This window comes from Stenella coeruleoalba (genome assembly GCF_951394435.1).
Source record: "Stenella coeruleoalba genome assembly, chromosome: 2".
NCBI lineage: Eukaryota > Metazoa > Chordata > Mammalia > Artiodactyla > Delphinidae > Stenella > Stenella coeruleoalba.
In genome coordinates this window covers 60,895,423-60,921,195 of record NC_137147.1, presented here as the reverse complement: position 1 = coordinate 60,921,195, position 25,773 = coordinate 60,895,423, and the positions used below count along the sequence as shown (strand labels likewise).

General features: G+C 36.3%; 2 protein-coding genes across 9 annotated transcripts in view; one reads left to right on the top strand and one right to left on the bottom strand.

Moving 5' to 3' along the window:
- Positions 1-12,936, bottom strand: part of SLC25A21 (solute carrier family 25 member 21) — a 533,965-nt gene extending 521,029 nt beyond the window's left edge. For 6 of the 7 annotated variants that reach the window (XM_079912925.1, XM_079912920.1, XM_079912921.1 and 3 more), the window contains exon 1: positions 12,581-12,936. The gene's annotated coding sequence lies outside the window, so the exon portion shown is untranslated. The other variant, XM_079912928.1, reaches the window with a different exon arrangement.
- The window catches only part of MIPOL1 (mirror-image polydactyly 1), a 299,590-nt gene continuing 286,615 nt past the window's right edge, over positions 12,799-25,773 (top strand). For both annotated transcript variants that reach the window (XM_079912918.1, XM_079912919.1), the window contains exon 1: positions 12,799-12,938. The gene's annotated coding sequence lies outside the window, so the exon portion shown is untranslated. The remainder of the gene's footprint in view (positions 12,939-25,773) is intronic.

Genomic DNA, 25,773 nt, shown 5'->3' with positions numbered 1-25,773 from the left:
AAAAGTGAAGAGCAATCTGCAACCTTCAGGCCACATTCAGCCTGCCTTGCAAATTGTAATAACTACAATATTCATGTAATGCTTACTTATGCAAGGCACTGGGCTAAGAATTTCATTACCCATTATCTCATTCATAATATCATAGAGATATTCTTATTCTCATCTTACAAATGAGGAAATTCCGGCACAGAGGTTAAGTAACTTTTGCCTGAAGTCACACTGAATATTTGAGATATTATTTGAACCTAAGTGTATATAATTTAGGAGGCCTATTTCTGAATCACTAGCTATATTGTTTTTATGGTCTAATCTTTATTTCAGCTTTTCTACCCATACAGAAAAGATGTACAATTATTCAGAGTAAATAGCTTGTGGTAAAGTCAAAGGACTTTCATAAACAATGACTTGATAATATGTATCAGGAACTTTATACACCTGAAGTTAGAAAAATACTAACTTCAGTGCCATAAATTTTATTATGTGTAAATAGCGTGAATTTTCTATTTATCAAGTCAGGGTTTCTAGACAACAGCACCATTGACATTGTGGGCCAGATAATTCTTTGTTATAGGAGGGTGTCCTGTTTAATGCAGGATATTTAGCAGCATCCCTAGTCTCTACCCACTAGCTGCCAGTAGCAACTCCTTCCCCATTTGTGACAACCAAAAATGTCTCCAGACATAGCCAGATGTCCCCTGCAGGGCAAAAATGCCCTTAGTTGAGAATCACTGGTTTAAGTAAAAGAACCAATATAATAGTGAAGCCTATTTTAACTTTTGACAATCATGGAATGACAGATCTGGAAGAGACTTTAATCGATTTCTTATTTGACAGTTCAGGAGATTGAGATGTGAAGAGATTGAGGGCCTTGGCTAAATTACCAAACTATTTAGGGGAAGAGTTGGGTGGGAAAGCCTGACATTTCCTGACTTCAGAACTGATAATCTAGGCATTGATGTCTGGGATATTTCCCATAAATTGAATTGAATATTGTGGTTACAGTAGCCAGAGTGATCCTTTTAAAGCATATTTCAGATATTAGTCACCTGTTCTAAACCATCCAGTGATTTCCTGTCATCCTTAGAATAGAATCCAATGTCTTAGCCATAGCCCAAAAGATCCTATGTAATTTGGCTTAGGGCTACCTCCTCAGACTCTTTTCCTAATCCTTTTCTCTTTTACCCTGCTCTTGTCACACTGATTTTGGGGGGCATTCCTTTGAACATTCCCAAGCATGCTCCCCCTCTTTGCATTTTGCTTTTCCTTATGCCAGGAAGGTTCTTTTCCTAGACATTCCCATGACTTGCTTCTTCACTTCTTTCAGGCCATCAACACAAATATTACTTTGACAGGCAGGCTTTACCTGTGTAAAATTGTACTTCTCCTTAATCTTTTCACACTTTATCTAGCCTGATTTATTTTTCTTCATTACAATTTCCAACACCTAGATATATTCTGTATTTTTTGTTTATTCTTAGTCTTTTCCTCCTTCTGAATGTAAAGTCCATGAAAAAGTGACTGTAATACTGCCTGGCACATAGTAGGCATGTAATAAATAGTAATTCAGTGTATGAATCATAGTCATGCCAGAAGAACACCTCATACCCTTTAAGTAATCACTCCTCATTTACCCCTTTCCCAGCTTCTGGCAACCACTGATATACTTTCTGTCTCTATGGATTGGCCTATTCTGAATGTTTCATATAAAAGTTTCATATAAAAATCATACAATATGTAAACATTCATGTCTGACTTCTTTCACTTAGCACCATATTTTAGAAATGCATCCAAGTTGTAGGATGTATCAGTACTCTATTCCTTTTTATGACTGAATAATATTCCATTGTATGTTGTTTATTTTGTTTATCCATTCATTTGTTGATAGACATTTGGATTGTTTCCACCTTTAGGCTATTATGAATAATGCTGCTATAAACATTTGTGTACAAGTCTTATTTCTCTTAGGTATATACATAGAAGTGGAATTACTGGAAGCCATCACTGTTGGTTTGAGGATGTGAAGTGGTATCACATTGTGGCTTTGATTTGCATTTCCTCAATGACCAATGAAGTTAGCCATCTTTTTCATGTGCTTGTTGGCCATTTGTATATCTTCTTTGGAAAAATGCCTATTAAAGCCCATTCATTGCTCATTTTTTAACTGGGTTGTTTGTCTTTTTGCTATTGAGCTGTAAGAGTTCTTTGTACATTCTGGATATTAAACTCTATCAGATATATGATTTGCAAATATTTCTTCCATTCTTTATTTTCTTGATAATGTCCTTTGATGCACAAGTTTTTAATTTTCATGAAATTCAAAAGCTGAATAGTCTATTCTTTTCCCACTGAATGGCCCTGGGACTCTTGTCGAAGATCAATTGGCCATAGATACTTGAGTTTCTTTCTGGGCTCTCTCGTTGATCAATATGTCTATCCTTATGCCTGTACCTCACTATTTTGTTTAATATAGCTTTGAAAACTTTGAAATCAGAACAAGTAAGTTTTCCAGCTTTTCTTTTTCAATATTGTCTTGACTATTTGGGGGCCCTTGCAATTCCATATGAACTTGAGGATCAGCTTGTTGATTTATGCAAGAAAGGCCACTGGAATTTTGATAGGGATTGGACTGAAGCTGCAGGTCACTTTGCACAGTAGTACCATCTTAACAATATTAAGTTTTCTAATTTATGAATATGGACTGCCTTTCCATTTAATTATCTTTAATTTCTTTCAACTTGCTTTGTAGTTTTTAGTACACAAACCTTTCACTTCCTTGGTTAAATTTATTACTAGGTATTTTATTACTTTGGATGCTGTAGTAAGTGAATTTTTAAAAATTTCCTTTTGGATAATTCATTGCTGGTATATGGAAACACAACTGATTTTTGTATATTGATCTTGTAACCTGTAACTCTGCTGAATTCATGTATTAATTTGTTTTGTGGATTCTTTGTGATTTTTTTCTACAAAGAATCATTTCCTTTGCAAATAGGGATAGTTTTACTTCTCTTCCAGTTTGGAGGCCTTTTATTTCTTTCTTGAATAATTGCTCTCTCTAGGACTTCCAGTACAATGCTGAATAGCAGTGATGAAATTAGGTGTTCTTGTCTTGTTCCTGACATTAAACATGTTACCTGTGGATATTTCATAAATGCTTTTTATCATATTAAGGAAGTTTCCTTCTATTCCTATTTTGCTCAGTGTTTTAACATGAAAGGAGGTTGAATTTTGTCAAATGCTTTTTCTACATCTATTGAGATAATCATGTAGGTATTTTTCCTTTGTTACATTAATATGATGTACTACATGGATTGATTCTATTATGTCAAAACACCTTTTTATTCCTCAAAAGTGAGATAAATCTCACTTGTTCATGGAGTGTAATCCTTTTAATGTGCTTTTGAATTTGGTTTGCTAGTATATTTGCATTGTAAGGGATATTGGTCTGTAGTTTTCTTGTGATATCTTTTTCTAGCTTTGGTAGCAGGGAAATGCTGGTCTCATAGAATGTATTAGGAAGTATTTCCTCCTATTTTTTGAAAAAGTTTGAGGAGAATCAATGTTAATTCTTTAAATGTTTGGTAGAATTCATCTGTGAAGCCATCTGGTCTTGAACTTGTTTTTATTGGAATGGTTTTAATTACTGATTCAATCTCTTTACTTGTAGGTCTGTTGAGATTTTCTATTCTAGAGTAAGTTTGGGTAGTGTGTATTTTGAGGAATGTCTCCATTTCATCTAAATTATTTAATTTTTTGGCACACAACTGCACATAATATTCTCTTATAATTCTTTCAACTCCTGTAAGGCCAGTAGTAATGTCCCCACTTTCAGTTCTCATTTTATTAACATCTTCTCTCTTTTTTCTTAGTCAATATAGCTAAAGTTTTGAAAATTTTAAAACATTTTTGAAGAACCAACTTTTGGTTTAGCTAATTTTATTTTTTCCCCTATTCTCTATTTCATTCATCTCAGCTGTAATCTTATTTCTTTCCTTCTGCTGGTTGTTTTCTCCATTTTGTAATTCCTTAAAGTGTAAAAGTTAAGCTATTGATTTGAGATGTCTTCTTTTTTAATATAGTCACCTACAGCTATGAATTTCTCTCTGAGCACTGCTTTTGTTGCATCCCATAACCTTGGTATGTTGTGTTTTCATTTTCAGGTTTCTCAAGTTATTGATATGGGTTGAATTGTGTCCTCTAAAAAAGATGAGTTGAAGTTCTAATCCCCAGTACCTCAGAATATGACCTATTTGGAAATAGGGTATTTACAGAGTAATCAAATTAAAATGAGGTCATTAGGGTGACCCTAGTCCAATATGATGTATCCTTATAAAAAGGGGAAATTTAGACACAGGCGGACATGCACAGAGGGAAGACTATGTGAAGAGACATGGAAAATGCCACTTAATTACAGCTGTCTGTAGTATGTTTTGAATTCAGGAAGTGTGAGGCCTCCACTTTGTTCTTCTTTCTCAAGACTGCTTCAGCTATTCAGAGGGTTTTGTGGCTCCATATGAATTTTAGGATTTTTTTCTACTTCTGTACAAAATGCCATTGAGATTCTGATAGGGATTGCACTGAATCTGTAGATCACTTTGGGTAGTATGGACATTTAAAAAATATTGTCTTCCAATTTACAAGCATGAATGTCTTTCCATTTATTTGTACCTTCTTTGATTTCTTTTAAAAATGTTTTATAGTTTTCAGTGTACAAGTCTTTCACTTCCTTACCTAAGTTTATTGCTAATTATTTTATCCTTTTTCATGCTATAGTAAGTGCAATCATTTTCTTAATTTCCTTTTCAGGTTGGTCATTGTTAGTGTATAGAAACATAACTGATTTCTGTGCATTGATTTTTATATCCTAAAACCTTGCTGAAATTGTTTATTAGCTGTAGTAGCTTCATTGTGGAACCTTTAGGATTTTCAAAGTATAAAATAATATCATCTGCAAAGAGCGCTAATTTTACTTCTTTATTTCCAATTTGGATGTCTTTTATTAGTTTTTCTTGCCTGATTGATCTGACTAGGAATCCCTGTTTTATGTTGAATAGTAATGGTGAGAGTGGGCATCCTTGCCTTGTTCCTGATATTAGGGGAAAAGCTTTCGGACTTTCACCACTGAGCATGATGTTTGCTATAGTCTTTTTATTATGTTGAGATAGTTTCCTTCTATTCTTAGTTTTGTTGAGTCTTTTTTTAAAAAAAAATACTAATTAATTAATTTTGGCTGCGCTGGGTCTTAGTTGTGGCATGCGGGATCTTCATTACAGCATGTGGGATCTTTAGTTGTGGCATGTGGACTTCTTAGTGGCAGCATGCAGGCTTCTTTTTTGGGGCATGTGGGCTTCTTAGTTGGGGCATGTGGGCTTCTTAGTTGCAGCATGTGGAATTCTTAGTTGCGGCATGCGGACTCTTAGTTGTGGCATGCATGTGGGATCTAGTTCCCTGACCAGAGATCAAACCTGGGCCCCCTGCATTGGGAGCATGGAGTTTTACCCTCTGGAACATGAGGAAAGTCCCTGTTTCATGAAAGAGTGTTGAGTTTTGTCAAATTCTTTCTGTTTCAATTGAGATGGTTATGTGGGTTTTGTCCTTTGTTTTGTTAATGTAGTATATTATAGATTGATTTCTGTATGTTGAAAAATCCTTGCATTCCAGGTAAAAATACCACTTGGTGACGGTAGATAATCATTTTAATGTGCTGTTGGATTCAATTTGGGAGTATTCTGTTGAGGATTTTTTCATCATTGTTGATCAGGGATGTTGGTCTGTAGTTTTCTCTTTTTGTGACTTTGTCTGGTTTTGGTATCAAAGTATGCTGGCCTCATAGGATGAGTTTGAAAGTGTGCTTTCCTCTTCAATTCTTTGGAATTCTGAGGAGGATTGGTGTTAATTCTTAAATGTTTAGTAGAATTCTCCAGTGAAGCCATCTGGTCTAGAACTTTTCTTTGTTGGGAGGTTTTTGATTACTGCTTCAATCTTCTTACTAGTTATAGGTCTGTTCAGATTTTTTTATTTCTTCATAATTCAATCTGGGTAGGTTGTGTGTTTCTAGGAATTTGTCAACTTCTTCTAGGTTATACATTTTGTTGGCATATAATCGTTTCTGGTTGTCTCTTGTGGTCCTTTTAAATTCTGTGACATCAATGATAATGTCTCCTATTTCATTTCTAATTTAATTATGAGTCTTTTTTTTTTCTTAGCCTATGCAAGGGCTTATCAATTTTGTTGATCTTTAAAAAAATCAACTTTGGCTTCGTTGATTTTTTAAATTGTTTTTCTATTCTATTTTATTTATCTCTGCTCTAATCTTTATTATTTCTGCCCTTCTTTCAATTTTGGGTTTCCTTTGGTCTCCTTTTCCTAGTTCCTTGAGGTCTAAAGTTAGGTTGTTGACTTGAGATCTTTTTTTTTTAATGTAAGCATTTACTACTATAAACCTCCCAATTAGTATTCCTTTTGCTTCATCCCCTAGTTTTGGTATGTTGTAGTTTTATTTTCATTTGTCTCCAGATAGTTGCTAAATTCTCTTGTGATTTCTTCTTTGACCTATTGGTTATTTAATAGTGAGTTATTTAATTTCCATATATTTGTGGACTTCTCTGTTTTCCTTGTTGTTGATTTCTAGTTTCATTTCACTGTGATTGGAGAAGGTACTTTATATTATTTCAAACTTCTTAAATTTGTTAAGACTTGTTTTCTGGCCTAACATATGTTGGTAATGTTCCATGTGTGCTTAAGAATGTGTATTCTGCTATTGTTGGGTGTAGTGTTGTTTATATGTCTGTTAGGTTGAACTGGTCTATAGTGTTGTTCAAGTTTTCTGTTTCCTTATTTGATCTTCTGTTTTGCTGTTCTACCTCTAATTGAAAGTTGGGTATTAAAGTCTCCTATTATTATATTGTAATCTATTTCTCCCTTCACTTCTGTCAATGTTTGCTTCATATATTTAGAAATTCTAATGTTAGGTGCATGTATATTTATAAATTGTAACATCTTGCTGGTGAATTGACACTTTTATCATTATATAATGTCCATCTTTGTCTCTTGTGACAGTTTCTATCTTAAAGTCTTTTTTACCCGGGACTTCCCTGGTGGCACAGTGGTTAAGAATCTGCCTGCCAATGCAGGGGACATGGGTTCGAGCCCTGGTCCCGGAAGGTCCCACATGCCATGGAGCAACTAAGCCCATGTGCAACAACTACTGAGCCTGCGCTCTAGAGCCCGCAAGCCACAACTACTGAAGCCCATGTGCCTAGAGCCCGTGCTCCACAAGAGAAGCCACCGCAATGAGAAGCCCGCACACCGCAATAAAGAGTAGCCCCCGCTTGCCACAACTAGAGAAAGCCCACGTGCAGCACGAAGACCCAACACAGCAAAAAATTTTAAAAATAAAAATAACAATAAATAAAAAGTTTATTTTATCTGATTCAAGTATGGCCATTCCTGCTCTCTGCAAGTTCTGATTGTATGGAATATCTTTTTTCTTCCTTTCACTTTTAACCTGTGTTTCCTTAGATCTAAAAGGAGTCTCTTGTGGGCAACACATAGTTGATCCTGTTTCCTCATCCATTTAGCCAATGTACATATTTGAATTGGGGCGTTTAATACATTTACGTTTAAAGTAATTACTAATAGGGAAGGACTTCCTATTGTCGTTTCCTTTTTTTTTTAAAGATTTAATTTAATATTTTTTTTTTTTTGGCTGCATTGGGTCTTTGTTGCTTCATGCGGGCTTTCTCTAGTTGTGGTGAGTGAGGGCTACTCTTCCTTGTGGTGCGCGGGCTTCTCATTGCAGTGGCTTCTCTTGTTGCAGAGCATGGGCTCTAGGCATGTGGGCTTCAGTAGTTGCAGCACATGGGCTCAATAGTTGTGGCTCATGGGCTCTAGAGAGCAGGCTCCGTAGTTGTGACGCATGGGCTTAGTTGCTCCACAGCATGGGGGATCTTTCTGGACCCATGTCCCCTGCATTGGCAGGTGGATTCTTATCCACTGTGCCACCAGGGAAGTCCCACCATTTTCTTAATTGCTTTTTGTATGTCTTGTGGTTTTTTTCCTATCCCTTTGTTTATTCTTGTCATTTTAAAATGTCTCATTGATTTTTTTATAGTGACATGTTTTGATTCCCTTCTCCTTCCCCATTATGCATATTCTATGTATTTTCCTTGTGGTTACCATTGCAATTACCTATAACATCTTAAAGTTGTAACAATCTACTTTAACCTGATAAAAAATTAATTTCAATTGCATATAAAAACTCTATTCCTTTACATCTCTGTCCCACCCTTTATGTTGACACACACAGAAGATGACTTCTTTTTATGTTGCATATCCATTAACACAGATCGGTAATTACTTCTCGTGCTTTCATGTTTTAAATTCTATACCACATTTAAAAGTGATTGATGCATCTACATTACAATACTGTAGGATTCTATATTTGTCTATAAATTTACCTTTACCAGGGAGTTTTATATTTTCATACGGTTTTGTGTTATCATTCTTTCACTTCAACTTGAATGGTTTCTGTCAGCATTTCTTGTAGGGCAGGACTAGTGGTGATGAACTCCTTCAGATTTTATTTATCTGGGAAAGTCTTTTTCTCCTCTGTTATTCAAAGACAATTTTGCAGAATATAGTATTCTTAATTGGCAGGTTTTTTTTTTTCCTTCAGCACTTTGAATTCATCATTCCACTCCCTTCTAGCCTGAAAAGTTTCAGCTTAGAAATCTGCTTATAATCTAATAGAAGCTCCTTTGTACAGGACAAGTTGTTTCTCTCTTGCCATTTTCAAGATTCACTCTTTGTCTCTGATTTTTGATAGTTTGATTATAATGTATCTCAGTGAGGGTCTTTACATTTATCTAGTTGGAGTTTTTGAGCCTCCTGAATTTGTATGTGCATTTCTCTCAGATTTGGTGAGTCTGCAGTCATTATTTCTTCAAATAGGCTCTCTGTCCTCTCTTTTTATTCTCCTTCTGGGACTCTCATTATGCTTATGCTATTCTACATGATGGTGTCCCACAAGTCCCTTAGCCTCTCTTCATTTCTCTTCATTCTTTTTTCTTCTTGTTCCTCTGCCTAAGTGATTTTGAAAGTCCTGTATTCGATTTCACTGATTCTTTCTCTCTCTGGTGAAGAATTCAGTTTCAGGATTTGTTTGTGTCCTCTCCATAGTTTCTACCTCTTTGTTAATGTTCTCATTCGTTAATGTATTGCTTTCCTGACTTCATCAGTTATTGATCTGTGCTCTCTTTTAATTCACTGAGCATCCATATGATGGATATTCTGCATTCTTTGGTAACTCATGTATCTCCATTTCTTTAGGGTAGGTATCAAATTTAATTTATTTCTTTCAATGGGTCATGTTCCCCTGTTTCTTTATATGGCTTGTCATCCTCTGTTGGGACTTTAGCATTTGAAAAATCAGCCACCTCTCCAGTTTTTGTGGTCTGGTTTCATACAGGGAGGACTTTCTACAATCAATCCAGCTAGAGATCCTGGAGACCTCTTAAAGCCTTATCTGGAGATGTGACCACTTTGGGCTTATGCATGTAATCTAATAATTGAAGAGCTTTGCCAGTTTCTACTCAGGATCTCCCTCTGGCACCTGTCTGCAATACTGTGGCCTCTGTGGTGCAGTAGTAAGCTGTAGTACTGGACTTCCACCTAGCTTCTGTCTGTAGTATGGTGGACTCTGGGGCACATTGATTGCTTTTGTTCTCAGCAGCCCCAAACTGGCCACCCATTCCTGTCAATACTTAGATTCAGGCAAGATAGAAACCAGTCACTCAGGCACTTTCTAGAAAATTCAGATCACTGGACATGTGTTCTACTCCTTTCTCTCCTCAGTGAGAAGATGGGAGTTGAGGGTTTCCTCCCAATCATGTTATATTGGGGGTGGAACACTTGCAAGTGAGTGCCGCAAGATTTCCCACTAGGCATTGATGCAGTTGGTTTCACACTAACCTTGGGTGCAGGACCCACTTTACTGGTTTCTGGATTTCTCACAAAGACAATTGGCCCACGTATTATTGTTAAGTTTGTGTTTCCATGGGAGAAGGAGGGTATGGAGTTGCATATTCTGCCATCTTCTTAATGTCACTCTTGATTTGAATCCCTTTAAATGAATTTGTATTTATGATATAGATTATGGTCTGTCTTGGAATATTTTATGCAGACCTGAAAAGAAAGTGTATCCTGCTGTTAATAGGTGTTCTATAAATGTCAGTTAGATAAGTTGGTTAATAGAGTTGTGGTTGATAGTGTTGTTCAAGTCTTATATATACTTACTGATTTTCTGTCTGCTTGTTCTATCAATTTTTGAGAGATGAGTGTGAAATCTCTGACTATAATTTTATATTAATTGTGAATTTCTCTCTGTGGTGCTAGCACATTTTGCTTTATGTATTTTGAAGTTCTGTTATTAGGTACATAAGAAAGAGAATGGTGGAAGATAAATAGATACTGAGATCAGGAGAGGATTAAGCTCAGAACTGCAAATTAAAACAAGATACCCTTTACAATAAAAATCTGTCTATCTATCTATCTAACTAATCTTATAGTTTCTGTTTCTCTAGAGAACCCTGACTAATACACATGACATTCTCAGCTACTTGTGTGCATAGTTTTTATTCATTATTTCATTTCCACAACTGATTGGTGGTGGCTGGCACATTGTGGGAGGCTGATGATATTTGTGAACTTGACGGTATTCATAATCTGACATTCTTTTGCTCTCTGTAATAAAAAAGAGGTTCATTTTCTTTACCCTCTCATACTTATCCAACTTATAGGAGGGATAAGGACATAGACAACATCTTTGATAATTAGCTTGAGAAGAAAAGCTCTAATTGGTGCCTTTCATTCCTTGTAGACTGGCAACTGTTAGCATATAGAGAATGAAAAATGTACATGTGAGTGATGGTGGTGGTGGAAGGCGGTTGAGAAAAAATTAGCTCTTTTGGTATGAAAAGTTCAGGAAAAGAACATTAAGGAGTAACCTCAGGTAAGTTGGAGGAAGGACTAAGGAGAAAAGGCATAATGTTTGCACTCACTGAATAAAAACAATGGAAGAAAAAACATGTTACTAAAAGGAAAGAAAACATGGATTTTCTCCTTACCCTGGAGACTTCTGGCATCCAGATAATGAGTTTTAAAAAACTAGGGTTAATGAACCTTTACCCCCCCAAAAAAAATAGTATATGCATGTTCTCTAAATTTAACCTATAAATTCATTATTTGACTTTTCTCAGTGTTGTGGTCACTATCCCCCCTTATTTCTTGTTATTCCTTAGCTAGAAAAAGCAACTTTGCCTCCTTTCTTTTACATAAATTTGAGTTGGCCTTAAACCTTTTCACAAATCATTTTTTCTTATTAGGGTACCCTTGCCATCTATTCTGACAATCTATATCACTCCTCTTCTGCCTCATATATTTTTATGGTACTTTTTGTCCATAAATATCTGATTCAGACCTTGACTGAAGTAAAGAAAAATGCATTTCAAATTTCAGACCTTGACTGAAGTAAAGAAAAATTCATTTCAAAGTAAAGAAAAATGCATTGTCCATAAATATCTGATTCAGACTTTGACTGAAGTAAAGAAAAATGCATTTCTTTACTGAAGTAAAGAAAAATGCATGAATCTAAAAACAAAAAACCTCTTCAGAGCACTGTGCATTCATTACAATATAATAACCAAGAGTTTGTGAATATTATAACCTATTTTCTTCCAACTTTACATCCAGTTTTTTCATGTTTTCTTTTTTTTTCACTACTCTTTTTACTAAAGTGTAAGTTCCTTTCATTAACTTTAACCAGTAACTTGGGAAACTGTCAACACTTCATATTATGCCTGTTCTTCGGGGATGTGTAAGAAATCATCATTATTGCTTATTATGCAAACCCAGAGAGTCCCTGGCACATAGTATGTGCTCAATAACTATGTGGTGTCTTAAGGAGTTAACGTGACATTCGTAAAAGAAATACTCATCTGTAGTGCAAGAAAACCACATTTGAATTACTATCAGCTATAGTCCTTTCTTGTTTCAACAGGGAGGTACATGAATTGAGGACTTAATTTTTTAATTCTGGAAGGCTCAACATTTTGTCTTAAAGAATCCATATATTGAACGTTAAGTATCCATATCTCTTTTTTAAGTACTTAAATCAAAAGTTAACCATCTCCAAGTTTTAGTCTGAAGCATTCTTTGTCTAGGAGCTAGGTATTGCTTTTTGCTCATCCAACTGGAGTCCAACTGCGGCCTTTTTCATTCAACCATCCCTTCCCAGCACGGCCCTCTTCTCTCCCTGGGGTCCCATTCCCACTGTCCCTCTCACCCCAAAACACACACAAACAAAACCGGAAACCACAATTCCGCCTGCTCCTGTGGAGACTCGACAACGCTCAAGTTAAGGCCACGTTACACGTTTTTAAGCACGCCGTTTCCCTCTAACCACATTAGGTTTTGTCTAGAGAATATTTTACTCTCACAGAATGCGTCCGTCGTCTCAGACCTGACAACCGTAGCGCCCTGCGTAGCAGCCGAGGGGAGACTACTAACACCGCCTTCTTACTTCCTGAAACTCCAGCGAAGACTTCCCAAGCTCGCTCAGTTGCCCAGAGCCCCGCCCCGCCCCACGTCCCTAGTGGTGCGGCACGCGCATGCCCGGTGCGCGTCGCCTGCCCCCGCCCGGCGCCTGCTCCGGCTTCTGCTCCCCTTGGGCCCCCTCGCGCGGCTGGCGGCTGGCTCCCTCCCCGGTCGCGGCCCGTGGGGACGTTCGCAGGCGAGCGCACCTTCCCGCACGGAAGAGCCCCGGCTGGGAGGATCCGAGTGAGCGTCGATTGGTTGACGTGGTGCCTGCGCGTCGGGCCTGAGAAAGTCTGGGCGAGCGCGCAGAGTCGGCTCCTGTGGCGGTGCGGGGCGCATCTCAGGTAAACGGGCAGGGTGGGAGGTTTGGGCGACCGGAGAAAAGGAGTGGGTTGAGGCCAGAGCTGGAATTTCCGGCCGTAGCCTCCTTGGAGAAGGGGCCGCGCAGAAACTGCACCCGGTGAAGGTTGGCCCCGTGCGGCCGGGAGTGATGGGGCTCCCTCGAAGGTCAGCATCGTGGGGTCCTCCGGTCTTCTTTCTGGGCGTGATTTCGGCATCTTCCCCTGTTTCCTGTTACAAGAGTTCTGCAGCTGAGCATATATTCAAGGGTGTAGGTTTTTGTTTGTTTGCTTTTCCCTTAAGAGGCGGTGAATTGGAGGGTTCAGGTCCTGGCTCAAGCTATGATTGACTCTGCCCTTGAGAGTCACTCATTCGCTTTGTATTTCAGGTCTCACACTTGTAAGTTTTGGCAAAGAATGTGTGCTTCTTTAGGCACGCTGAGCCATGCCTGTACAAAGGTACTGTTAGAATTTTGGGGGGTTCACAATGTCTCTGGGCCCACATTTCGCTGACTGGAAGGTGACACCACCCGACAGTCATTTGTGAAGTACTTTAAGCTCCATGGATGAAAGGAACTGGATAAGCACAAGATAACAGCATTATTAGACAGGATGTCGTAGAAAGAAAAAACTTTCCACAAGAACAGGCTTTTTGAAAAGCTCCTTTGAACATTTTATGCAGATTAAATCACAGTGGTAGTAGACAAAGGTGAGCCAAAACAAAGGGCCAAACAAAACAACATTTTAAGGAGGTTTTTCTTTTTTTTTTTTTTTCCTTCCCCAGATAACTTTCACGATAACAAGTTACTGGCTTTTCAAAGTTTCTCTTTGGGATCTAGTGTGGAACTAACCTAAAATGACAGTTACATAAATGTGGGTATCCTGTGCAATAGTATACCAAGAGAATTAATTAAAACAAAGCTCCTTTCTATATAAGGTAACAGAAATTAAGATATCTCATTGGGGAGAGGTAATGATGGCAAATCCGAAAAGTGAACGAGAGATGTACACAATTTTCCTTCAAAGGCATAGAGTTTGTAGATATGTTTCTAGTGTGTTAATTATTAAAGCATAATAGACACAGAAAAGTGCATGAATCATAAGTGTACAGCTCATTGAATTTTCACAAAGTGTGCATATCCAAGAAAAAACATTACTTGCATCCTAGAAGCCTCACTTTGTGTCCCCTTTCCAAAGGTAACCATTATCTCAATTTCTGACATCATCAATGAATTTACTTATTATTGACTTTATATAAATAGAATCATACAGTTTATAGTCCTTTGTGTCTTACTTTTGCTCAATATTATATTCATGAGATTTATACAAGTTATGTAGCAGCATTCCATCCATTTTTGGGGTATTACCAGTAGGGCTGCTATGAACATTTTTTGTAAGTACTTTGGTGAACATATGTATACATTTCTGTTGGATGTATACCTACTGGTGAAATGTCTATATTATAGGATACGCAAATATGTATTTCTGGTATACACTGCCAAAAAGTTGTTCAAGTTAGTTGTCAGTTAACACTCCTGTTATCAGTGTTTGAGAATTTTGGCTCCTGCACATGGTTGAAACATTTAGCATTGTCCTTTTCATTTTACCCATTCTGGTGGGTAGTGATATCACATTGGGGTTTTTCCCTAATTCCCATAATGATTAATGATATTTAACACCTCTTCATATGTCTACGTATTGGCCATTTGGATATCTCCATTGGCAGGGGTTATCAAATTTTCTGTAAAGGGCTGGATAGTTAATATAGGCAGTCTTGCTTTGAAGAGTTTCAGTTAAAGCAGTCCTAGCTAGGACTGCCTGTATTTTAGGCTTTGCAGGCCATATACAGTCTCTGTTGTATTTTCTTTCTTCCTTCTTCCCTTTTTTTGCCTTCCTGTTTGCTTGCTTCCCTGCCTACCTTCCCTCCTTTCCTCCCTCCCTCCCTCCCTCCCTCCCATCCTCCCTCCCTCCCTCCCATCCTCCCTCCCTTTCTGTTTTCTTTAACTTCCTTCCTTCCTTCCTTCCTTCATTTCATCCTTTGCTAACCACTACTATGTTGAAAAATAACTGTTCATAAATGACCATTTGATCTTCTGCTCATTGTTGGTGACATCATTAGATGGGGCTATATTGGAAAAGTATAAATACATAATAGTACTAAGTAATGTGTGCTGTAGTGTCTTGGGGTTAAATTTCAAATCTCTAAACATACTTCCTTTGCTTTTTATCAGTTTTACCTTGAGAATAATTAGAGACCTATTTGAGACTTCTCTAAATTGTTCTATTGCTCCTACTATCTCCCATCCCTTTAAAGCTGACAAACAAAAAAGAGGTTAAGAAGCAAGAAAAGAAAGGAAATACAACCCTTTGTTGATTTGCATAAAAGGCTAAGAAAGAGATGAATATGCAGGCAGTTGTCGACACTGAGTAAAAGTATAAAAAAGCATACCTACTTTTTGCAATACTTTGAGTTGGATATTGTCTTTTGAGCGGTTCCATCATGAGATGGCTTGGTTGAAATTTATATCTACCCTATTGAGTATGCTCATAATATAGGAAGTAACAGTCAGTGGCTTGGGCCATGAAACTCAACTGTGGCACCCCTGCCCAAGTTGGAGATACTTTCTTCCTTAAATGCCCCATTGGGCTGTCCAGTTCATCTTCTCTTACTTTTGGTCCCCTGCCTTTCACTCAGCACCAAAAGTACCAAAAAAAAATTTGAAAATATGTTAACATTTTTAGCTAACACTTTCTTTTTTTTAGATGGCTTATAGAAGTGAATTTAGGTATATACTTAGATATATGCTAATACTAATGAGAGGCTTGGGGCAGTCTCCATCAATGTGATGTTTTCTTTAAGATGGATGATCTTGCTTGATTGTTATGCGGACACAGATTTAAGATAACCACTGGGCCCCAGTTTCCACCACCAGCCCACTAGGGTCCTTAAGCCTTTCTTATATAGAAATTTTGGATCCAGTTGTGCATTGATTTATGTGTGCATATATACACACACATATTTTGACTAATACAAATGCCTTTCTGCTTTATAATTGCCACACACAACAGTTGTACTTATATGCAATGTTTTCACTGCACTATTTGCACCAGAGTTTGAGTCATTACAAATTATTATGGCTGGTAAAGGGTTTATACTGGTGGAGGGGATTCTCCGACAAGTGAAAACCGCCTCCCACCCCTACCTGATATAGGAGCAAATAGGGTATTTATGTAGTAGAAATGTGTAATGATACTAGATCCTGACTGATGCTTCTGTGTTCATCAGGATATCTGTCAGTTCAGTTGTTGTCATTAGCTTCCTCGAGTACCTGCTCCCATGCACGTTGCCTTCATTGCGTGCATTGCCATTGTTGACCTCTGGGACTGTCCATATTCCAGGATTCCGGTGGGGACAAACCTTGCCCTTTCTGGTTGCAGTTTCTATTTTTAGATACTTCATTTAAGTTATACTTAATCTTGTTTACTTTGTTTAAGGTGAGACTATATTTCTCTGCTATGATCTATTATCTGTTGCTTTCATACTTTTTTTCCAGCAAATACCCTTATTACTAATATGTCCAGATACCTGGGACTGGGGATGGGCAGAGTATAGTTCAGTTTCATCTCACATGCCACCTACAGAGATAGCTTTAGGGTTTGATGAGAGAAAAAGATATCTTGCACAACATTATCCAATTCTGGCTGCTCTTGTTAGTACTATTATTCTCTCTTCCTTTTGAATTTATTGGATTTATTGGATTTTGAGACTGTTATAAAGAAAGGATAGTGTTGTTTTAGGGCATTAATTGCAAAAGGTATACGTTACAGTGCAAAGAGCACTGAGCATAAAAGAATGTGGGTGGTTTACTACCTGTCTGTGTTAACCCTTCCTGCAAGTCAGCTCTCTTTTGTAAAATGAGGCATTTTGACCAAGTATTTCTAATCCTTGGTAATCCTTTCCAAAAGACACAGTAGAGAAATACAGGATTTAGAATTTAAGCAACGCTTGAGGTTGTTTAGGCTGCCCTCTCAGTTTTTTCCAGCGAAAATATTAAGGCCTTGAGAGATTGTGTATAGTCCCATAGTTACTAGAATCTAGTTATAACTTTTTATTCCAGTTGCTTTTTCCATTATGCTGCTTATGATAGGCGGCCTTCTAAGATAACCCTGTATCTGTGTAGTCATAGTCTTGTGTAATCCCATTCCCTTGACTGCAGACTAGACCTTGTATTAGAATATGGCGAAAGTGGTGGGATATCACTTATGAGATTAGATTATAAAAGACTATAATTTCCTTTTTTCTGGCGCACTCTTGTTGCTCACTTTGATGAAGCCAGCTGCCATATCATGAGTTGACCTATAGATAGCCTCACCCATCAAGGAATTGAGGGGAGCCTTTGGCCAGTAGCCTGTGCAGACCAACAACCCCCTAGGAACTGAATCCTGCCAACGACCACTGACAGAAGTTGGGAGATAGTGTCCGAGTTAAGCTTTGAGATGACTGTCGCCCTCGCTGACACTGTGGCCGCAACCTTGTGAGAGACTCTGAACTGAGAACCTAACTGAGCAGCACCCAATTCCTCAGAAACTGTGAGATGTGCATTGTTTTAAGCTGCTAAGTTTTGGGGTGGTTTATTAGGTAGCAATAGCTAACCAATAAAGTGCTCTTACTAATTTCAGAAAATTTTTAGTAAAAGGAATAATTCTCCTTGAAGTTTTTTATAAACATAGCTTCAATATGTTTTTATCATCTTAAACATATTTGAGGATATTATTTTTACCTTTGTGCAAAGAGAAATATTAACCATTATCTATTCTGTTTGTTTTAACTTAATTTCTAGGCATTTGTTTTTCTCAAAAATGGCAACATAAAGAGATGAGTACTTTGAAGGTTGGTTTGGTTTGGCGTTTCATTAAATTGGATAATCATGGGACAAACTTACCACAGAACTGCTTTTGGCAATTGGTACGAGCACCTCTGATTCAGATATTGTCTGTATTGAAGGTCTTTTTAATTTAGATTTTATACTGCTTGGGATGTAGATAGCCAGGTAGTCTGCTCTTATTTATCTGCAGTTTTGCATTAGGGTGATTTGAGTATGTATACATATTATTTTGAGAATTGCCTTTAGTATCCCTTGATTTATAAGTTTTGGAAGCTACTAGGGTACAACAGGGATGATTTTACTGGAACCCTTGATCCTGAATCTTGTTTTATTTTTCTGTTGGAGCTTACCAGCTTCTCATCTTCATAGTTTTATCTTGAGGTTTTTGCTACTGAGGAACAAGTTTTGAAAAACTGAAAAAATAAATAAGTGAGTATATAAATAAATAATATAGATCAGTTAACTTTTAAGAATCTTTATTGTGAAATTCAATTCATGTAAAAAAGAAATATAAATATATGTGGACAGTTCAATGAATAAATAAAAAGTTAATACCCATGTAACTACCATCAGATATTTTCAATTGAATAATCATTGAAATGATTGTATCTGGCTTTTGTATCTGGCTTTTTAAAAAATGTTGTATGAGTATGACTCTGTGTGTGTGTATGTGTGATGTAACTTTTGCAATTGATGGGTACAATGCTTTATATGTGACTAGTAGGTGAAGTTTGTTAATGCTGTTGTTAAAATCTTCTCTTTCCTTACTAATTTGTGTGTGTGTGTGTGTGTGTGTGTGTGTGTGTGTGTGTGTGTGTATACGTGCGCACACCTGTGCTTGATTGTCAGTTACTGACAATTTACTATGTGTTAAATCTCGCTGTGTAATTTTGGATTCTATTTCTCCCTAGGAGTTTTCTGTCAATTTTCGACTTATTTATTTTGAAGTCATGTTATTAGAAGCATAGTCAACTTTCTAATTAGTCTATCTTCCTATGAATTGAACCTTTGTTCCATGAAGAAGTATTCCTTTTTAATCTCTAGTAATGCTGTTTGTTTTAATGTCTAATCTGATGTTTTAAAAACTATTTTGAAATAATTTTAGACTTCCTGAAAAGTTGCAAAAATAGTACAGATAGTTCCTGTAAACCTTTCACCCTTCTTCTAATGTTAACACAATGTATAATCGTAGTACAATTATCAAAACCAAGAAATTAATACTGTTAAAATACTAGTCGCTATACATTTGATCAATAGTTTTCCCATTACAGTAGTGTTCTTTTTCTGTTCTAGGACTCAATCCAGATCCCACATTGTATTTAGTTGTCATGTTTCCTGAGTCTTCTCCAATCTGTGAACTATTTCTGATTTTGGTATAGCTGTATCAGCCTTCTTTTGATTAATGTGTACATAGAATTGGATTTTTAAAAATCCAGTGGGACATCTTTATCTTAAAATTGGAGCATTTGGTAGTTGGATCATTTCATCCATTCATATTTTGTATTATTCCATTTTTTACCGTCTTTTATTTCAGAAATTATACATGCTTTGTAATTCTTTTAGTGGCTATTGTAGAAACTGTAGAATCCTGGAATGAATGCTTTCAGACCTTTCTTTATGCATTTCCTCATGTGTATATATGTATCCAAACACACGGTTTTGGTTTGCTTCCTTTTTTATTTTCTTAATATAACAGTGGTCATACTGTATTATTTTACAACTACCTCTTTTCACTTATTAAGAAAATAATAAATGCATAACCATTATACACTCTTTCAAGCAACATAAATAAATAAAAAGTTAACAGCAAAACATTGCCCCAAATTCTATCACCCCAACAAAAATAGCCTTCATTAAAAACCAGGTGTACAGCATTCTATGTTTCTTTTCCTAAGAATACTCAATTAAAAAAAATAAAAAAGCCTAGCCATAGGCACATGTTTGTGAAATTTCACAGCACCAAGAATAAAAATAAAAAAAGAAAGAAATCGGAAGATTTCCAGAGAGAAAACCTAAAAAGAAAAAAGAATTGACTGTATCAGCGTCAGTCTTCTTGACCAGCAGTATGGCTAGTTAACAATCAGTGAAGTATGGGAGTTATAACAAAGATGTTTTCACACCTGAAAAGCCTCAGAAGTTGTGCTCTAGCAAAATAAAGAAGTGAAAGAAAGACCTGGAGTATAGGAAATAGTAAATTCAACCCAGGAAAACAGTGAAATGATGTCCTAGGAAGGACAGCTATATAGCAGGCCTAGAGAGCAGATGGTCCAGATTTGAGAGAAGCCTCCTCAGGAAGGAGGTTTCCAGGAAAGAGAGGATTAAGAGATCTTATATCCTCTGGGGCTGGAGTTTTCTCTGTGGAAGGTTTTTAAATGTATGAATTCAATTTCTTTAATAGATGTAGGGCTATTCTGGTTATCTATTCTTACTGAGTTAGCTTTGGTAGATTGTATCTTTCAAGGAGTTTGTCAAATTTATAGGTGTGAAGTTATTTGTAATATCCCCTTTTTATCTTTTTAATGTCTATGGGATTGTTTTAATATCCTCCTCTTCTTCCTGATATTGGCAATATATGTCATCTTTATTTTTATCTTGATCAGTCTGGCCAAGAGGGTATCAATTTCATTGCTGTTTTCAAAGAACCAGCTTTTGGTTTCATTGATTTTTCTATGTTGATTTCACATTTTCAGTTTCATTGAGTTTTGCTCTTTACCATTTCTATCCTTCTGTTTACTCCGAGTTTAATTTTCTCTTAATTTTTCATTTTTTTTAAAGGCAGAAGCTTAAGTACTAATGAGAGGCTGTCCTCCCCACCCTTTTAAAAAAATTTTTATGGGAATACAGTTGACTTACAATGTTGTATTAGTTTTAGGCGCACAGCAAAGTAAATCAGTTATCCATATACATATATCCACTCTTTTTTTTTTAGATTCTTTTCCCATATAGGCCGTTACAGAGTATTGAATAGAGTTCCCTGTGCTATACAGCAGGTTCTTATTAGTTATCTATTTTATATATAGTAGTGTGTATATGTCAGTTCCAATCTCCCAGTTTATCCCTACCCCCACTTATCCCCCCGTAACCATAAGTTTGTTTTCTACATCCATGACTCTGCTTCTGTTTTGTAAATAAGTTCATTTGTACTTTTTAAAAAATATATTTATTTATTTGGCTGCACCAGGTCTTAGTTGCAGCACGTGGGATCTTCGTCACTGCATGCAGGTTCTTCAGTTGTGACATGTGGGGTCTTTAGTTGCATGGCATGTGGGATCTTTTTAGTTGTGGCATGGGAACTCTTAGTTGTGGCATGTGGGATCTAGTTCCCTGCCCAGGGATCGAACCTGGGCCGCCTGCATTGGAAGTGTGGAGTCTTAGCCACTGGACCACCAGGGAAGTCCCTGTACCCTTCTTTTTTAGATTCCACATGTAAGCGATATCATATGATACTTGTCTTTCTGTGTCTGACTTACTTCACTCAGTATGATAATCTCTAGGTCCGTCCATGTTGCTGCAAATGACATTATTTTGTTCTTTTTTTATGGCTGAGTAATATTCCATTGTATATACGTGCCACATCTCTGTATCCATTCCTCTGTTAATGGATATTTAGGTTGGTTCCTGGCTGTTGTAAATAGTGCTGCAGTGAACAGGGGGGTACATGCATCTTTTCGAATTAGGTTTTCTTATACGCCAAGGAGTGGGATTGCTGGGTCATATGATAGTTCTATTTTTAGTTTTTTAAGGAACCTACATACTGTTCTCCATAGTGGCTGCACCAATTTACATTCCCACCAACATTTGCAAATGAAGCAACTGACAAGGGATTAATCTCCAAAATATACAAACAACTCATGTAGCTCAATATCAAAAAAACAAATAACCCAATCAGAAAATGGGCGGAAGATCTAAATAGACATTTCTCCGCAGAAGACATATATATGACCAAAAAGCACATGAAAAGATGCTCAACATACTAAGTATTAGAGAAATGCAAGTGAAAACTACAGTGAGGGATCACGTCACACTGGTCAGAATGGCCATCATCAAAAAATCTATAAACAATAAATGCTGAAGAGGATGTGGAGAGAAGGGAACCCTCCTCTCTTTTTTAATACATGTGTTTAATATTATAAATTCCTTCTAAGCACTGATCTAGCCATATCCCACAAATTTTCGTTATGTTGTGTTTCCATTTTTATACAGTTTGAAATATTTAAAAATTTCCCTTTACTCTTCCTTTTGAACCATGTGTTATTTAGAAGTGTTTGGGGATTCTTGAGATACCTTTTTGTTAATGATTTCTAGTTTATTTTGTGGTAAGATAACATCATTTGTATGATTTCAGTTCTTATCCATGTGTTGAGGTCTTTTTTTATGGACCAGAATAGGGTCTTTTTTTGGTAAATGTGCCATGTGTACTTGAAAAGATTGTGTATTCTCCTATGCTGGGTGGAGCTGTCTATAAATATCAAATAGGTCAAGTTGGTTGATAATGCTGAGTCCTCTCTATCTTTGCTGATTTTCTGAGTACTTCTCTGAATTACTAAGAGAGGTATGGTGAAGTTTCCAGCTGTAATCACAGATTTGCCTGTTGTTCCTTTCATCAATTTTCGCCTCTTGTATTTTGACATTTTGTTGTGAAGTGCTTACATATTTAGGATTATTTATGTCTTGTAAGTGATTTAAACCCTTCAATGTCCTTAGTCCTGGTAATGTTTCTTGTTTCACTTTGTCTAATATTAATATAGCCACTTCGCTTTCTTTTGATTAGTATTTGCTTGTTTTTTTCACTGTGCTCTATGATCCTAAATAATATATAGTTAGGAAAGGGTAATTTGTAGGATATTTTCATTTTGTGTTGACAGGGTTCAGAACACACTACCCCAAAATATGATACCTTGTCATATTGAATATTTTAAAGCTGAAGGATTTTGAGAAATGGCAGGTGCAGGAAGGACTCTCAGACCTCCCCTTTCCTCACTGAAGCAGGTCATAAGACCCTCATGTGAGAGGTGCCTTCCCTCTATCTGGAGGAAAGGAACATCCTTATCTTCAAAGATGGAGGATACCAAAAGGAATCTGAAACGAACAGGCCTTGCTAAGTTTTCACCAGTTTACTACCCTTGGCTCATACCCTTTTGTCCTATAACGTTTTTCCATGACTTTCCACTCTTCATCATAAACCTAGTGTAAAAATGCTTGGGCTTGTTTTCTTCACATCTTCATTTCCTTTTGAAGGCTTCCATGTCATGTAAAACTTATATTAAATAAACTTGTCTGCTTTTCTCTTGTTAATCTGTCTTTGTCAGTTTACTATTCAGGCCCAGCCAGGGATCCCAAGAGGATCAAGGAAAAGTTTTTCACCCCTACAGTGTGCATTTTGTTATTTATGTATTTATTTTAAATAATGTTTTGATTTTAGGAAGTAATGTCTTACCAAGTATGACCTAAGAGCATGTAATTTTATGTTAAGATACAAGGATATAAGTGTTCATAACATAATTAGAAAAAAATTGCATTATTGCTCTACTTCTTGGAAGGAATTTGAATGGTAATTTCTTACAGATACTATTTGTATTTGGGTGTTGAAATGCTGTTTTGCATTGTCTCAATCATATACATAAAACCTAAAGTTTTTAAAAACATTTAAATTCATTTTTTAAAATGGCATTTTCTGAAGTATGGCAGACCTCTTCTTTAAGCAGCTTGTCTTGAAACTAATACTCTTATTATCTTTTAAATTTAATGTAAATTGAAGCTATTTCCTTAATTTATGTCGAACAGCTTGTTACCAGCATGGAAGCTGCAGATATTGTGGGATATAGCTTAAGATCTCCCAAAGTAGAACATTTTATTCAGTGGCATGAGCTGGCACAGTGGGCAAGATTATTCTAATTCATTTGGGTAGGTGAACTGTAACTTAGGAAGTTCATATACAAAAACTCACTGTCTGAGTTTCCTTGTGATTCTTTACTGGTTAAGAAACTCAGCTTAGGATTTCAGTGGCTTAGTTTCTATTGCCTTTATTTCTTGCAGGTGATTAATTTTCATTTTAGTTTAAATTAAAAACTTCATACCCATCTTTAAAATGCCTATATTTTTGTTTGTTAGCCATTTTAGAAGTAAAATCTCATTTAAAATATTTTGTCATATGATTAATAGCTGGTTCTGGAAGCTTTTGGTCTACATGTAAATATACCTTAAAAATTAGAGAAATTAATTATTTTCTTCACTGAAGTTTTTTGGAATCATTTTTCTTCTAAAACATGCTCTTAATTTTAGGAATTACTTTATGAAAAACAAAAGACGGTATATTTGCCTGTCAGTGGATAAAAATTTAGACTACTCTTTAACATTGCCACATTTAATATTAATGAGATTTTTAAAAGCTGCCAAAATGATTTTCCTTCTAGTGATATTCATAACAGGAAACAATGATATTGCCATCCAATGGAATATTAAACAACCATTGAAGTGGTCTGAAGAAAAATGCTTATGATATAATATTGTGAAAAAGGTCAAGTATGTGTAGACATTGGTTGCACATATATAAATGTGTAAAACAAAAGTGGTAAAGAAAACACACTAAGATTTTAAGAGTATTTCATATTTTGGTGGTGAATGTAAGCGATGATCTTTTTTTCTTTCTTCCTACTTTTGTTTTAGTGTATTCTGGATTATTTTCTATGGGATATGGTCATTTGGGCACTGCCTAGAATTTCTATCTCTAATTTTTTTTTCTATCAGTGATTTCTACCAAATCAAGAATCCAGCATCATTTGACATTACTATTGGATTTGCTCTGAGTTCTAATGATTATAGTTGATTGTAACGAGTGTATTTGTTTTAAGAATGTAAAGATTTTTAAGCCCTTTGAAATTTTCTAAATGAGTTGTGAAAAATTTTTAAAGTAATTATTTTAGAAAAGTAATTATTTTTAAAAGTAAGTAATTATTTAGAAGTAATTATTTAGTAATTATTTAGAAGTAATTATTTATTCCCTTCTCTAGCATTTGTCTGGACTTCATTTTTTTAGCTGATTTTTGTGTGTTGTCCATATTCTCTTTAGTTTATTTTACTTTATTTTTTTAATTAAAAAAAAATATTTTTGGCCATGTGGCGTGTCTTGTGGGCTTTTAGTTCCCCAACAGGGATGGAACCTGGGCCCTTGGAAGTGAGAGTGCAGAGTCCTAACCACTGGACCGCCAGGGAATTTCCTGGACTCTGTTTTTATTTTGTCCATATTGTGTCTTCCCTACTGAACTTCGACTGTTTTCAGTTTGTCCTCAGTGTACAAGAAACTTTGTCCAAATGTTTTGAGAGTTCATAAGGCTTTGACTTCTCCAGCCCCTTCACTTTAGGCCTTGTTGAGGACCTTTACTTGCTGTGAACATACCTGCTGCTTATAGAGATTCTTGTGGCTCTCAGATACCTCTTTGCTCCCTGTTGTTCCCCTCTCCACTTTCCTGCACAGATGTTGGATATCATGCAGGTCTTATAGTTGTTGCTGTTGTATTTTTGTGTTTACCTAGTTTTGTGTTTGATATTTTGTTTATGGGTTTGTTTTTGCTATCCTGGTCTCTCTGTTTTTGTGGAGATATTTGGGAACATTCGAAAATTATGCAGCTTCTACCATGGTCTTCCCAGAATGTTCTTGCCTTTTGCACAAAGTTAAATTTATTCAGTTTAAATGGTTGTCTTTTTTGAAGATATATTCTGCTAAAATGTTCTTTATTTTATAAAATAATAGCCTAGCAACAATTTTTGTTTTGGAAATTTTACTAGTTTGTGAAATGTAGAATTTTTAGTGACTACTTATTTCCTTAGTTCCCTAGAACAGAAAAAAATAAGTGACTTGCCAAAGGCTACAGCATTAATAAGTGACAGTATCAGTGTCTAAATATTCATTTTATGACTCGCAATAATCAGCCTTAAACTAGTTATAGGAAGTGACT